The 16192-nt window shown below is 48.5% G+C and overlaps 1 pseudogene; it reads right to left on the bottom strand.

Moving 5' to 3' along the window:
• Positions 1-244: 244 nt before the first annotated feature.
• LOC113406804 lies at positions 245-5843 on the bottom strand (annotated as a pseudogene).
• Positions 5844-16192: the final 10349 nt, after the last annotated feature.

Raw genomic sequence — 16192 nt, 5'->3', positions numbered from 1 at the left:
TGGTGACTCAGGGACGGACGGGGGTGGGTGCCGAGAGGCCCAGCGCTCCCAGAAGAGGCTGTTTAAGAAAAGAAGCCAAGTGAGCGTGGAGTGATTATTTGGGGCTATACACAGCTGGCGTTAGCCTTAGCGACACCACACATTTACCTGGCAAGAGCTCTTAACACAAGCCACACGAGGTTAGTAACTACTGGCTCTGCAGGGCAGGCTCCCGCGCAGCAACCCACAGGGCAGCCGGGTGCCATTAGGTCATGCTGGGGGTGACCAGGCCCTGAAGCATGATCATGAGGCGGCGAGCCAGCTTGCTCAGGGTGTTGTGGGGCTCCGCCTGCAGGAACTGGAAGAGCTTCTGCCGCACCTGGTTCATGACCGACCCCATGTGGTCTTGGGTGATGGGGTCGCTGTGGTCCAGGTGCATCACTGCCTCCTCCAGGTAGTTCAGTTTCAGTTCGGTGCGGGTGCCCAGATCCGAGGAGAGCTGCTGAATGAGAGACAGGAGGACAGGCTGGGAGAGTGGACATGGGTGCTGTCCAAACACCTGCTGACGATCCACCGTCTCACAGACGTATAGGACCAGGTTGAGATCAGCTGCCGTGAGAGCCTGCTGGAAAGCCTGGTTGAGGCGGCCCTGCTGCAGCAGCTGCAGGACGTGAGTCTGCTGAGACTGGAAGTCCAGGTGAGCAGAGGGGATGGGTGTGCCTGCTGCAGAGCGCATGGCCTGCACAATGCTCGAGGTGACGGCCGCTTGCTGCTCCTTCATGGCCAGGCTCACCTCTCCCTTGATGACCCGCTGCACCTGGGTCAGGATAGAGTCCTGCATGTTGCCCACAATGACGCGCAGCTGACGCTGCACTTCGGTGTGCCCGCTGGTGGTGATGGTGGAGGCCAGTTGATCTGTGCTGCTCTGGAAGGTGCGGATCAGCTGCCGGAGCTGGCCCAGCCGGGAGTCTCGGGCCTCCTGCTCTCGCGCCTTCTTGTTCTTCATGTGAGTCTCGAGCTGCTGGATATATTCCTGCGTCCCCTGCTTGAAGGTGTTGTTGCTTTGCTGGAACATGGACTGGCAGCTCTTCTCAAACGCCGGCAATGCAACGCTCTGGAACACCTCCCTGTACGCCGACTGGATGGGCCCCTGCAGAGCATCCGCTGCTGCCCTCGCAATGGCATCTGTCAGGTTCTTTGATTTCACTCGCTTGGTGACGTTTTCCTTCAATGTCCCCTCGACAGCCATGAGCTTGGCGGCAATCGTATTGCTCAGCTGGCCAGTGACAGGGTCCAGGCTCTTGGAAATGCACTGGGGCACCGTCTTCTTCATCTCCTCGCGGATGGTCCTCTCCTGGCGATTGCATGCAGCAGTGGAGAGGGACTGCGAGAGCTGCTGGGAAAGGTGCTCCTGGAGCTGCCCGTTCCACTGCTGCCCCTCTGTCAGAGCTCGGTCCAGCCTCCGCTGCTCTTGTTCTTGCTGAGAATCAATCGCTCGTTCCATGTGACCCATGAGGGAGCTCTGCACAGCATCCAGGTGGTCAGTGAGTCTCCGCATTAGTTCCATCTGGTTCTGTCTCAGCTCCGTGAGCTCCCTCTGTTGGCGCCGCAGCAGAGACATCCGCTCATCCTGGCACTCGGCGGTCACCTGGTGATCACATGACCTTGGGGACTGGGTCACATCCCCGTCATCTTTCTTGCCCTTCTGTTTGAGCTTGGGGGAAGCCCGAGGGGACACCTTGGCTTTCCAGTCCTTCACAGGCAGCCTCTGTGCAGATGCTTTGGCACCAAACCCGCCTGATGTAGAAGCCAAACTTGCAACTTCATCATCATGGTCACTTTGCTCTGCGCTGGCATCCTGGCTGTCGTGCTGCAGCAGGTGGTAGCTGTGCCTGTGATAGGAAGAGCTCTTGTGCTTCTCTGCAATGTCATCCCTTGGGCTGTCTGCTATGCTGTTCCTGGTTTCCCTGGTGATGTCGGGGGCCGCTGGCCACGGCTGGCTCACGACGCTGTTGGAAGATGCATTTTCCTGAGTTAAAGCAGTCTCCAGTAACGAGGGTGTGGTCAGCCTGTCCACCTCCACGGGGGCCATGTCCAGGGAGTGCTGGCTGTGCTCGGAGCTGTGCCGGTTCCTTGGGGACAGCAAGTGCAAGGCCGAGGTGGCCGAGGCCATGCTGTCCGCATGGTGGTTGGGCTCCAGCACCTCTGCAGGGAGCCCGGCCGGGGCTGCGGCAAAGCTGCGCTGCAGCGTCTCAGAGGCGATCTCTGGGATATCCTGGGACATGGCCGTGGAGGCCGAGGAAATGACGTCTGGGGAGCGCTCACGGGTGGGTGAGGCCTGGGCTACCACAAGGGGCTCCACTTCCTGCAGCTCCAGAGCCAGAGGGGGGTTTGCTGGTGTGACCGGGACTGGGGCCTTTGGGGTCAGCTTGTCAGGGAGTCCAGGGATAAGGACTGAATGGTTCCTAGGACTCGTCTGGAGACTGCTGCTACTGCTGCTCAGCGTCAGGCTGGTGTCCAACTGCATCTTTGGGCTCAAAGTCAGGTCCTCAGATGGCCTGGGCACAGCGGGGTCAGTGACGGAAGCGCTGCTCATGGCTGTGACTGCAGTCAGGGAACTGACGCTGCTTCCCGGCGACATGGCAATCTGCTGAAGAGATGTGCTTGGGGTCATGAACGCATCTGGGCTCATCAGCTTGGGTTTGGCATCCTTGGAGAGGGTAAGAAAATCCGCTGGCACGGACAGGTCTGCAATGCGCTGTAAGTCTGGTTGGGAGCCATGGACGGACCCCTTCTCCGATCCCAACCCTTCTGCGCCCAGGTCAGCCAGGTGGTCTGGAAACGCGAAATCTTCATGGGAGCCGTGGGGAGGGATCGGTGCAGCCATATCTTGACTATGAAGAGGTTGGAATCGGATCTGCACATCCTGCAGGTGCCTGGAGCCGCCCCTGATCCAGTGCTCCCGATTTAGATTCTGTATTGTAGACAAAGGGCTGGTCTACATACGGAACTTCCATCAGTATACCTACCGCTGAGAGATGTAGCAATACCAACCTAACCCCCGGTGTAGACAGCACTAGGTCAATGGAAGAATTTTTCAGTCGATTTAGCTACCGCCTCTCAGGAGGTGGATTACCTGCGCTGATGGGAGATTACCTGCGCTCCCATCCTTCTCTTCTTTACTCTCCCTTTCCTTCTAGCTCTCCCTTCTGCACAGCCTCCTCATCCCTCTCTCTTCTGCTCCTCCCACTCTCCCTTCCTTGTGCTCTTCGTGAGGAAGCCGAGGAGAGTAGGGTGACCAGATGTCCCGATTTTATAGGGACAGTCCTGATATTTGGGGCTTTTTTTTATATGGGCTCCTATTACTCCCCACCCTCTGTCCCGATTTTTCACATTTGCTATCTGGTCACCCTAGAGGAGAGGCCTGGTGTCAGACCTGGTCAGAGCAGGGGGGACTAGGCCTAGTGGTCAGAGCAGGAGTTGGGAGCCAGGATCCAGAGCTGGGACTCAGAGCCAGAGAAAGAGTCAGGAGTCAAGCGAATGGATCTGGAACAAGGCAGGCGGGCAGGAACCAGGAAGGCAGGGCTCAGGAGTCAGGCAAAAAGGCAGTGTCCATTGTAGCAATCATGCAGAAATTCACCTAGTTGCTCAGACAATGTTTGTGCCTTCTTCTGGCTTAAATAGCAAGTCTGAGCCAATTGGAGAGGTCAGACATCTCTTCCAATCAAAAACTTTCTGGGTGGTGAGCTAGGGTTCACCAGTCTACACTCTCTTCTGGTACCAGTGAGCTGCCAGGTGGTGGCTGCAGTCTGAGGACTCTCTGGGGACTCACAGTCCCATAATTCCTCTGCAGATCTTTGTTGCCATGAATAGCCCTGTTTCCATTTAGATTTGCATACACTGATACAACACTGTAACATTTGGTTGCAAACTCCGCCAGGGAATATTTTGTAAATTGTTTTTAATGATTTTTTAAAAAATATTTAAATGACTCCATTGGTCTAAAGTTTTATAAAATCTTTGTTTGACAACACCTAAATTCTGGGCCAAATTTGACTTCAGTGTCCCTTTCATATCATGATAACTAACCACAGTTTAAATAGGAGCAAGCTTTCAGGAACCATGCGCTTCATCAGGCCTTCGCAGAAGAGTTATGTAGAGTGACATTATGTATAATCCAGGGATTTAATTCATAATTAAATTCAAAGATCAAAGGAAAGGATGGGAGGGGAGAAAGGTACAAGGCATGGATTGGCGTTCCTCTCCTCAGATGCTCTGTCTGGATTACTAATGACTAGAGGCTCTGTCAATCAAAAATATTATAAAAAAACAAAGGGTCTACAGAGCCCTTTGTCACTGTAATCCAGAGGGAGCTATTAAGGAGAGGAACTCTAACCCCATTTTGATTTGGTTAACTGTCTACTTTGATCTATACTTTCTCTCAATTTATTATAGGCTCTAATTAATTACCATTCTATATGTTGCTCTACCTTCCACCATTCCCACCTCAAAAGCATACCCATTTTTAAGCTTGATTAGGCCTGATGAAAAGGAGTTTTAAAAACTTATTTTTTAATTTTTTTTCTTTATTTACCAGACTATTCATTATTATAAAGCAAATATTGATCCCAATGAAGTTAATAGCAACCCCCCCTCCCATTTTGACTTAGTTGCAAGAAGGAATGCGCCTTACACCTCTATCTTGTAATTGTGTTTACAAGAAATGTCCAAAGTCGCATCTTCCCCTTCCGAGGCCGTGCCCCTTCTGCGTCCTCGGCCCCAGCCCAGAGCCTCCCACACCATAGCCACCGGCCCCCACCCCAGGCTAGACTGGGGCGGCCGTGCCAAGCGGAAGCAGGAAGGGAGGGCTGGGGGCGGAGTGTGGGTGGGACCACACTTGGCTGTTTGGGGAGGCACAGCCTCCCCCAGCCTATGGTACCCGCCTCCCTTGCTGCAGAGCCTCCTCTCCCCACAGACCCAGGAGATCCACCACCTCCCATGTACTCCAGGCAGGAGCGTGGTTGCTTCAAGGATGCTCAGCTGGGCAGTTGCTATGTGAGCTCTCCACATCACAAACAGGAAGAGCAATTTAAAAACTTCCTGGGGCTTTGAAAGGGGAGGAGTGCATACCTGTGTACCTGGCTGCAGGGCAGCGGAGTTCAAACCGGAGACCAAAGCAATCACGGTGGGCACTGTGGGACATCTCCTGGAAGCCACTTAGGGTGATGTAAAAGCAATGCAGTGTCTCTTGTTGAGGTGATTTTATTATATCAGTGTAGCAGGCAGTGCTTAATTTGTGCCAGGGCTTGCCAGGGCTGAGCCCTGGCACTTCTAGGCTCGGCAGTTCATAGCCCCGGCACCTCTCGGTTTTCTGCATCCGTGATGAAAATAAAATAAATGCTTGAGCCCTGCTGCCCTGGCACCTAATTGCTTGAGCTCCAGCACCTCTTTCAATACAAATTAAGCACTGGTAGCAGGAGAGTTAAAGCGGAGGGAGGAGCATTGCAATGTGTACACCTCCATATTTAGGTCAACGTAAGCCACCTTATGTTGACTTAACTTTGCAGTGTTGACAAGCCCTCAGTGTTTCTCTTCACACACACAAACACACACCCTCTGATTTATAATTCACACTATGGGATGTGGGAGAAGAAAGGAATGCTAGAGAGCTCGCCATGTGTGTTTGTCCCATTCCTATTTGTGTCAATCGGAGTTATGTGCACATATGGGAGGACAACATGTGCTTATGACTCTTTTTCTGTTTTCTTTCTTTTTCTTTTCTTTTGGTTAAGATAAATGCCTGATGACTTTACTACCTGGCAGAGCTCATTTGCAATAGTGGCGCAATGTCTCTGTTTGTCCATCTTGATCTTCCCTTGCTTACAGTGATTAGATTTCCAAATGGTTGAATAGAAATTAAGTAATTCCTCCTCTGCAGAGTTAGTATTTGTTATGAGAGGGTCATAATTAATCAGAAGAAGTGCTCTTTCAAGGCGTCTTGCTCGATGACCTGTTTCATAACAAGGCCGTCATTTATTCAGGATAAGCAGGAGCAATTCAGAATAGATTCATCATTTTCTCAGGAGCATCTGCCTCACTCTGACACCTAATTCCCTGTGTGAATTTATATATTTTTTGACAAAGAACAGGTCTGATAATTACATAGATAAAATAATACACATGAGATAAAATTAATATATACAGGCAGAAAGAAAGCAATACAAATCTGAAACATATTACTGTACTGACAACAGTTCCTTGAGAACAAAGGACTTATTTATAATGAAATGGCAAGTATAAACACTAAGACCAAAACCTCAGTAGCTAATTATTCATTCAGCTATGCAATTATTGATCATACATCTCCAAAACAGCTGATTAAGTGCCTTGGGAAATTCCTTAACTGTCATTGCATGAGAAGTTATTTCTAGAGAGGCCGATTGAGTTATACCCTTCCACCAGTGTGTTATGACCGAAACTGCAGTGATTTTCCATTTTTTGCAAACTCTGTCTCTGCAGTAAGAAATGTCCTTGAAATGAATGTTTTCTTAGTGTTGGAATGGCCCCTTACAGTCCCTATATGATCAAATATAAATATCTCTGAAGCGCGATACGTGTCAAAGGTAAAGTGCAAGAGTGAGTGAGAGGAGGCGGGTAGAGCACAAAGTGTATGGACCAGCCACAATCTCCTTTCCTGTCCTTGAACATAAGGAGCAGAAGAATACAGCTCTGATGATATCATTAAACTTTCCAAAAGCTCTGGTCACACCTCTTTCCCCTATGGAGCTGACACAGTGTGGGGGAGGGGAGGTGACATCCTTTCACAGACTGCAGTGCGTACTGTAGTACAGAACGCACTGCACTCTGTTAGAGGTTGTCACTGACATTGTTCAGATGAGCTCTCCCCAGTTACCCTGAAGGAATTCTGGCTGAGACAGCAAGAATGACTCTGGGACTCCAGCTGGTGTGGATGTTTTCAGCACTCTCCTACCAGTCACAGTATAGCCCAGCGTTAATCCTGGCCTACTCTTATAATGTTGTGGCACGGCCATAGCAGGTGTAACGTTGTATGTATCATGTAGTGCACAACAGCTTCAGTTCTAGTTCTCCTGGGATTCTGCTTTTATAGCCAGTCTACGTTTTGCTAATTAATTATGACGTGAACTCCAAAGCTGAACAAAATGTCAGTGTGTGACACATGCAACCTTAAGTTGGTCATTTCCTGGCATTTGTTGCAATTTTTTATTTGTCATATAATAGTACTCAGAAACCCCGCTCCGGATCAGAGCCTCATTTACATCACTGTAAGGCTGCTTTGCATTTTCAAAGCAGTGCCAAGGGGTCTTAGTGTAAATGAGAAACAAGCCCTATTCATTATGCAGCACCTGGCACAATCTGTAGTGGATTAGGGCTGCATGCAATTATTTAGCTTAATTTTTCCTGAATTTCATGAAGAGTAAGCAAATGCAAAGCACCCTGAGCCCTACACAGTATGAATCACTAGAAGTGTAAACCTTACAGACTTGCACCAGTGTAAATGGGGCTATTGAGGCTAGATAGCTGGCTGGCTGCTAGTTAGCCCACACATTCTGTAAGTCAAACAATAACTTTACTGAACCCAGAACATTTCCATAGGCCTAGAGACCGATAGGATTTGTAGTGGGGGAGGAGCAGATGTAAGTAGGCCACAAGCCAGTGTAACCTGATTCTCACACTACTAGTAGCCCACCAAGGAGTGACAGAGTGTCAAGGCACCCAGACAAAAAGGACTGTCTGTTTGTATTACATTGGTACAGTACCTAGTCCAATGGGGCCTCTAGATGTGACTGCAATACAAATAAATAACAGAATAGATGTGGTGGAATGCAACCCAAGGAGTCTGTAGGCCCATGAGAGACGTGCATACAAACAATTTTTACCATTTGCAAATTGCAGAAAGTTCAGTGTAAAGCTACAAGGTTCTCATTTTCTTGAAATTAGATAAAACAAAACTTTCACTCTTTGTAATGAAACGTGTGAAAAATAATCTACCCTCTACACACCACAGACCACAACTGCTCACGTTGAGCTCTCTGGTGATCAGGCCTCCTTTGCTGGTGCCTACCAGGCATATCACAGACACCCACTAGATGGCACCTGCACACTTCTGGTAGCCAATAAGAAGCAAGGAGGGTGTATGATGAAATCCCTTCTTCACTGCACAAAGAGGCAGTTCCAAATGTACCCTCAAGATGGGAAGACCTTTATAATTGAAAGTGGGTTATTCTTTTCTCCTCTACAAAGAAAAAACAAGAATAAGGTAGTAAGGCCATTGGGACAGAGACCATGTAAGCTTCATGGGGCCTTGATCCCTGACTGGGGTCTCAGCTACAGTAATACAAATAGAAGTGGGCTGTAGCCCACGAAAGCTTATGCTCTAATAAATTTGTTAGTCTCTAAGGTGCCACAAGTACTCCTGTTCTTTTTACAAATAATAAGATCAATGGAAGGAGCCAATTTGTGACCTGCTACCCCCATCCAACCCCAATTTGATATAACAAACTTATAGAAAAATGTGTTCGAATAGATATCAGCACTGCCATGTTCTCAAATGATACAAGACACCCTAGCTCTCCTCAGCATCCACTCCTGTTACAAGGGGCTAGCGTACAGGCAAGAGACTGGGCACAGTCAGCAGTTAATTGCACACTGTCCCTGGCCCTAGCCCCAGGTACTAAGGAAAGGTGAGCCCAAGACAGCTTTCCTCCACTGTATCCCTGTGCAAGGGCCACAGCCATTAACAGTGTCAGCGCTTGGAGCAGTGCAGGGACTGCTCCCTCCTAGCATCCCCTGGGGACCCAAATCACCCTTAAAAAAGACAGAAAGGAGCCAATGCTGTGACTATTCCCCACCCTCACTGGCCTACGGAACCATCTGACAACAGTGGGGGAAGCAGAGGCTGCATTATCTATAGCAATGGTGCAGCATGCACGCTCCTTCCTATGCACTGGGAAGCTGGGCGAGGGATTGTGCCCTCTGAGGTACAATCCTTCCCTGAGCTCCCACTGGGTCCTTACTGAGGGCCATGTGCATTTTGCACACTCTGGCCCCTGCTAGTGTAAACACACAGTACTGATGGTTTTCCATGGGGATTTTAGTACTGCTGTCCAGCCAGTACTTTGGCTGGAACATGGGACTAAGTTAGAAGCTTTACAAACATCCAGGGAATCATTTTACTTTTATTCACGTTCTGTATCATCCTTTCATCTGTTTTCAGCATTGGTCTAACCCTGATCCCACTGAAGTCAATGGGAGTTTTACTATTAACTTCAACAGGAACAGAGCTAGGCCAACACTGAGCACTTTTGCAAATCCCACCCTGAAGAGGGTGGGATTTTTTTTAAGCAACTGTTTTTTGTTAAATTTATTCTAACTCCATGTTGAAAAACAAGTCTGAACAGGTAAAAAATAAGAAACCAAACGTCCAGGTTCCAATTTTTGTGCTGTGCTGCTTTGCCAGGCTTCCAAGACTTGAGAAACTTCACTTAGACATGAAGTCAACTGAATGCATAGTGCAAAGGTTGATTTGCAGAGGATTGGGAAGCTAGGAATCTGGCAAACAAGGTGGGAAATCATAATGGCTGGTCTACATGCCGTTTTTTGTACCCCTGTAACTATGACTCTTTATGTAGATTGTAAGCTAAACTTTGGGGCAGGGATTGTCTTTTTGTAAATGAGGGCCTGGTCCAGGCCTAGCGCGCCTGGACACCATCACAATGCAAATCATGCTAATCCGTTTAGAAAACCAATATGACATAGTTAAAGGGGAACAAGCACAACTGTGGCCACAGTTATACTGGCCGGCTTCCTCTGGCCCTGCGCTTTGTGCCTGCATTATCTGTGGCAAGGATAGTCACTCGAGAATTGGACTTTTTAGCTGCCTGCAATGCTGAGCAAGACGCATAGTAACTGAGCTGCTTTGGTGCTTACACCATTGTTTCTTGAGATGGACGGTTGCCACGACGCTGATGTGAAGATGCTTAAATTTAGGAGACTATTTATACTATACTGATAGAAGACCTTGAGACCAGTATAACTGCATCCACAGTGGGGATTGTACTGCTCTTTCTAAACAGATATAGCTAAAGCGGTTCAAAAACTATGTGTGGGCCAGGCCTTTGCTAGACAATCACAAGCATCCTGTGGTACACCAGCTATTGCCACTCTCCTTCTGAGCCACCTTCTTTCCTCACTTTCTTGAAAGTCCTCTGGCATTTAGGGTATGTGGGGTGGGATTGCAGCTCGTGTAGACATACCTGAGCTACCTTTAATCTCGCTAGCTCGGGTACCAGTACTAATGAAATTGCGGCAATGCCTGTGTATCAGCATGAGCCATACACGGCTGCCTGGACCTTGGGTAGTTACTCACAGGGCTAGCCCTCACTGAAGCCCATTCTGGGCTATTTTTAGCTGTCAGTTGCCAGGGTTTTTTAGCAGTTGTGAATTGTGGTATTTTGGGCTATTTTGCTGCCCTGTTGCCGCTGGCCACACTGGGGGGTTCTCGGGAAGGAGGTAGCCTCCTCATCTGCCCCATCCCCTGCCGACACGCCCCCCCCAACACCGCTTGTCTCACATCGTGCCCCCTCCCCTTAGGTGCCATTTGCAGCATGTGCAGAATTCTTGTCCAAGGGAGGCAGATTTTTTTTTTCTCCAGAAAATATGCTGAAGATCTGCCTTCTCCCATCAGAGGCTGCTGTGGCATCAGAACCAGCTTGGATTGAGGCTGACTGGTCTGGTGGGTGACGGCAAACAGCTAGCAGGCGGATGGCAGGTGCATTTTTTCCTCAAGTGAAAATCACAGCAGCCTTCTTGGAGCCAGGTTAGGAGGCAGAGTGGGCCACGCAGGGCTGCTGGGGGTCACAGGGCCACACAGGGACACAGGAGGGGGGTTCCAGGCAGGGTCACATGGGGAGGGGAGCTCCAGGCAGGGCCACATGGGGAGGCAGGGGGGTGCTGAAAATGATGCGTCAAGGGACGTGTAAGGTGTAAATCCAGCCCTGATTCCAGGTAACTCCACTGAAATCAATTGAGTTACCCAGGATTTAGATCTTTGTAACAGACCAGAGGTTCAACATCTTCAGGTGCATCACAGCTCTGAGGAGAGAAGAGGGGCATGAGATCTATGGGATAAGAAGCTGAGACTCTTGGCTTCTTTGACAACTAGGACAGGGGACAAATTATGCCCCACAAATGGAAGAATGTATAGGAATCTCAGTGAGACGCTTCAGTAGCTCCTGGAAGGCTCATGTGGACATCTGAAACTGCCCTTGGAAGCAAATACACTGAACTTGCCTAATTTGTTAGTGAAAAACCTTCTGAACTTCAGGTTGGCTTAGCACCAGGGTGGGCAGGTCTTTACTCCCTTAGGAGTTCTCAAAGGAGTTTTGTTCTATAGGGCCAGAGTTTCCTACTATAATCTCTTCACTTTTTTGTGCTACAGCTTCTCATCAGAACAAAACCAGCTTCCTATAGCCCCAATTTCTACCAATGTAAATGATTTTCTTTGTGACTTGACAGTAAATTCTATGGCCTCTTCCTAGTACAGCGAAGGATTCAGAGAGTGCATGTATACAGCCACGAGGTGGTTTGATATTTACTACAATAAAAAAGGATCTATGGCTATTTTTAGCCTTTAATTTGTTTAAAGTAAGACAGATTTTCAAAAAGCTTGAAGCCTACAGATGCCCACAAGTTGGCCCGTTGCCAGGCCAAACTAGCCCTATACCTGATGTACACAGACTATTTTGATAAGTGTATGTGCAAGCAGATAGTTTTATATACATTTCTGTATGTGGCCTTGTCATAACTATAAAGGGAAGGGTAACAGCTCACCTGTGTACAGTACTATAAAATCCCTCCTGGCCAGAGACTCCAAAATCCTTTTACCTGTAAAGGGTTAAGAAGCTCGGGTAACCTGGCTGACACCTGACCCAAAGGACCAATAAGGGGACAAGATACTTTCAAATCTTGGGGGGGGAGAAGGCTTTTGTTTGTGCTCTTTGTTTTGGGGGTTGTTCGCTCTTGGGACTGAGAGGGACCAGACATCAATCCAGGTTCTCCACATCTTTCTAAACAAGTCTTTCATATTTCAAACTTGTAAGTAAACAGCCAGGCAAGGCGTGTTAGTTTTCCTTTGTTTTCTCAACTTGTAAATGTACCTTTTACTAGAGTGTTTATCTCTGTTTGCTGTACTTTGAACCTGAGACTAGAGGGGGGGTCCTCTGAGCTCTTTAAGTTTGATTACCCTGTAAAGTTATTTTCCATACTGATTTTACAGAGATGATTTTTACCTTTTTCTTTAATTAAAAGCCTTCTTTTTAAGAACCTGATTGATTTTTCCTTGTTTTTAGATCCAAAGGGGGTTGGAACTGTATTCACCAGGAGTTGGTGGAAGGAAGGAGGGGGGATGGTTAATTTCTCCTTGTTTTAAGATCCAAGGGGTTTGGATCTGTATTCACCAGGGAATTGGTGAAAGGTTTCTCAAGGCTTCCCAGGGAAGGGAATTAGCTTTGGGAATGGTGGCAGCGGACCAGATCTAAGCTGGTAGTTAAGCTTAGAAGTTTTCATGCAGGCCCCCACATTTGTACCCTAAAGTTCAAAGTGGGGAAGCAGCCTTGACAGGCCTGGTGCTTCAGGCTTTCTAAGAACCTGGTACAGTAGATGCTATAGAATGCACACTCTGGAAAAGGATGGTTTGGCTGTGGGGAAAAAACCTGCAGATCTCTAGTTAGGCAAGGAGAGTCTGAATAAAAATGGCATTTGACTTCTTTTCACAGAAAGAGGAAAAAGTCAAAACCAATCAAAGCCACGCCTGGAAATGTAAAACACAATGCACCACTCACAGCAGAATTTACCTAACGAGCTCAGGAGCCTCTTATGTGTTTGTGACCATTGTCAGAATCCTTTTTTATGGGTGCTAGGTCTCTCCCACACTTATTTTCTTTTGCTCTCGAAAAGGTGCTGATTTACTAAATATTCACTAGTATAAGAGAAATAATTGTCCGTCCACGTCTACACTACAAAGCTAAGTCGACTTCATGTAAGTCTACACTGAGCCTCTGATTTAAACAAGTTGATCTTGCGTGTCCACACTACGCTCATTGTGTCGGTGGAGTGCATCCTGACTAGCAGGGCTTGCATTGATGCACGGAACACTGCACTGTGCGTAGCCATCCCGCAGTGCATGTAGACACAGATGAGTGGAATTTTGGGTTGGGCTTGCAATGCCTTATGGGACCAAAACATTGGCACGGGTGGTTATGGGAACATGCTGTTAGCCTCCCATGATGCACTTACCTCCCTCCCTCCCTGAAATCAACAGCAAACAAACCAAGCCTTTTTTCATAAGCCTGGGTTACCTGCATGGACGCCATAGTATGAAAAGCCTGGACCCCGCTCAGCTGTACACTGTTGTTGTGAGCATTACAAACACCTCATGCCTTATCCTGCAGTATTTACACAGCCGATACAGGAGCTGCCACACAGAACAATGTGATGTCACGCAAGCAGCCATGCTGGAAGACATAGAGCAGAGCAATTCGCAGTTGCTGGTGACCATCACGCATCACCTTGACACGGTTGAGCGCTGTTTCTGGGCCCGGGAAACAAGCACTGATGAGCAGTGGCTGTGGAACTTTCAAATGTGTAAGGCCACTTTCCAGGAACTGTCTGAAGAGCTTTCCCCAGCCCTGAAGCGCAGCAATACTAAAATGAGATCTGCTCTGACAGTGGAGAAGTGAGTGGTGATTGCTGTGTGGAAGCTTGCAATGCCAGACTGCTACCCATCAGTGGGGCATCAATTTGGAGTAGGTAAATCTACCGTGAGATCAGTTGTGATCCAAGTTTGCAGGGCCATCGACAGACTTCTGCTAAGAAGGGTAGTGACTCTGGGCAACATGAAGGACATAGTGGATGGTTTTGTCTCAGTGGGGTTCCCTAACTGCAGTGGGGCGATAGATGGAACGCACATCCCTATCTTGGCACCAGACCACCTTGCCAAAGAGTACATAAACCAAAAGGGTACTTCTCAATGGTGTTGCAAGCTGTAGACACTGACATCAGCGTGGGATGGTTGGGAAAGGTGCATGACGTGCACATCTTTAGGAACACAGGTCTGTTCAGAAAGCTGCAAGCAGGGACTTTCTTTCCAGATCACAAAATAACCATTGGTGATGTTGACATGCCAATTGTGATCCTTGGAGACCCAGACTACCCCTTGCTCCCATGGCTCATGAAGCCATACACAGGCAGCCTGGACAGCCGTAAGGACTGATTCAACCATAGGCTGAGCAAGTGCAGAATGGTGGTGGAATGTGCCTTTGGACATTTAAAAGGTTGCTGGCATTGTTTGTGTACTAGGTTAGACTTCAGTGAAAGCAATATCCCCATTGTTCTTGCTGCCTGCTGTGTGCTCCATAATATCTGTGAAACAAAGGGAGAAAAGTTTCCACTGGGGTGGGGGGTTCAGGCAGATCACCTGCCAGCCAATTTTGAGCAGCCAGACACCAGGGCAATAAGAAGAGCACATCAAGGGGCTCTGCATCTCTGTGAGACTTTGAAAACCAGTTTGATCAATGAGCCAGAGTAATGGGGCACTTATCTGTGTTGTTCCTTACCAAACTGTCCCCTCTGTTGCATTTTCTCCCCTGTAAACTCCACCCCCACCAACCACAGTGTGTTGAATGAATAAAGAGCCTTTTCTCCTCAATTGGTTTAGTTTTATTATGCACACAAACACACAGAGATAGCAAAGAAAAGTAAGTTAACCTGGGGCAAAAGGGCTGATAACATTGTGTGGGGAGGAAACAAGGAAAGCTTGCTTACAGATGCACTACAATAACAATCAAAGGTGTGGAAATGGGCACCTTCTGGTCCTTGTACCCTACCCTGGTATTGAGTGCAAAGGATACTGAACCCCCTGCACCCGGCCTCATAGGACATTGTGGGGAGGAGGATGTAGAGCTGGGAGATGATGGCAGCAAGTTCAGCATAGGCTGCAGAGGGACTCTAGCATCCTAAAGCACTAGGGGCTGCTGGACTTGGCAGAGCCCAGCTTGCACATAGAACACACTGCTTGGAGGGGGGAGTGGGGGGGGGGAGGGAGAGGGAGCTAGAGGGTTCCTGGCAGCTGCAGTTCCCAGCATGCCCTGAGGGAAGGAGAAGGTGCTGCGCGCAGGAAATTCTGTGCAAGCCTGGGCCCGAGCATCAGGCTGTTTCTCCGTCTGGATCCCTGAGCTCTGGGGGCGGGGGGAGGAGCATGGGTGTCTGGGCAAGGTGGTAGGCCCACAGCTGGGCTCTGGGGAGGGAGGGGATGCGGGTACCTGGGCTGGGGGGGGGGACTGTTGGGCTCTGAGGAGGGGAGGGTTTGGGTGTATTGCCTGGGGGGACCCGCAGGTGGGTTCTGGGGGAACAGATTGTGGGTGTCTGGCCCCCCAGCTGGGCTCTGGAGGGAAGAAGGGGGCAGAGAAAGAGGAATTGGGTTGTTGTAGAGGCTTCTTTAACTCTCTACTCCTGGGGGAATTTTTGTGTGTCTGTATTGTTACAGACATACTTACTGATAAGTATTTTGAAATAAATTACCAAAATAATTGAAACTGATGTGATTGTGTAGTGTTATTTTGACAAATAAAATTTGCAGAATTTTGCAGAATTTTAAAATATTATGTGCAGAATTTTTATTTTTTTGCGGGGGGGGGTAGAATTTTTTGGCACAGAATGCCCCAGGAGTACTCTATGATGTGACTGAAGCTGAGGTAATGCGGTATGGGGTAGCAGAAAAGCTGATTGTGAAGCAATTATCTGAAGAGTGTCATGAAGTTTTGACGCTAAGGAAGGGGAAAAAACATTTGCACTAGACCAGGAGGTAAATTTTCTAGAGCTGTAAGCTCAAAGTGTTTAGGTTATGCATGATCAATATTATACACTCTGTTCTGTTTTGTCAACGTGTGTGTGTGTGTGTGTGTGTGTGTGTGTGTGTGTGTGTGTGGGGAGAGAGAGAGAGTGTGTGTGTGTGTGTGTGTGTGTGAGGAGAGAGAGTGTGTGTGTGTGTGTGTGTGTGTGTGTGTGAGGAGAGAGAGAGAGAGTGTGTGTGTGTGAGTGTGAGGAGAGAGAGAGAGAGTGTGTGTGTGTGAGTGTGAGGAGAGAGAGAGAGAGAGAGTGTGTGTGTGTGTGTGTG

This window comes from Terrapene carolina, unplaced genomic scaffold (genome assembly GCF_002925995.2).
Source record: "Terrapene carolina triunguis isolate 2854851 unplaced genomic scaffold, T_m_triunguis-2.0 Scaffold141, whole genome shotgun sequence".
NCBI lineage: Eukaryota > Metazoa > Chordata > Testudines > Emydidae > Terrapene > Terrapene triunguis.
The sequence above is the reverse complement of the archived record's forward strand: the minus strand, read 5'-3'. Positions and strand labels throughout refer to the sequence as shown.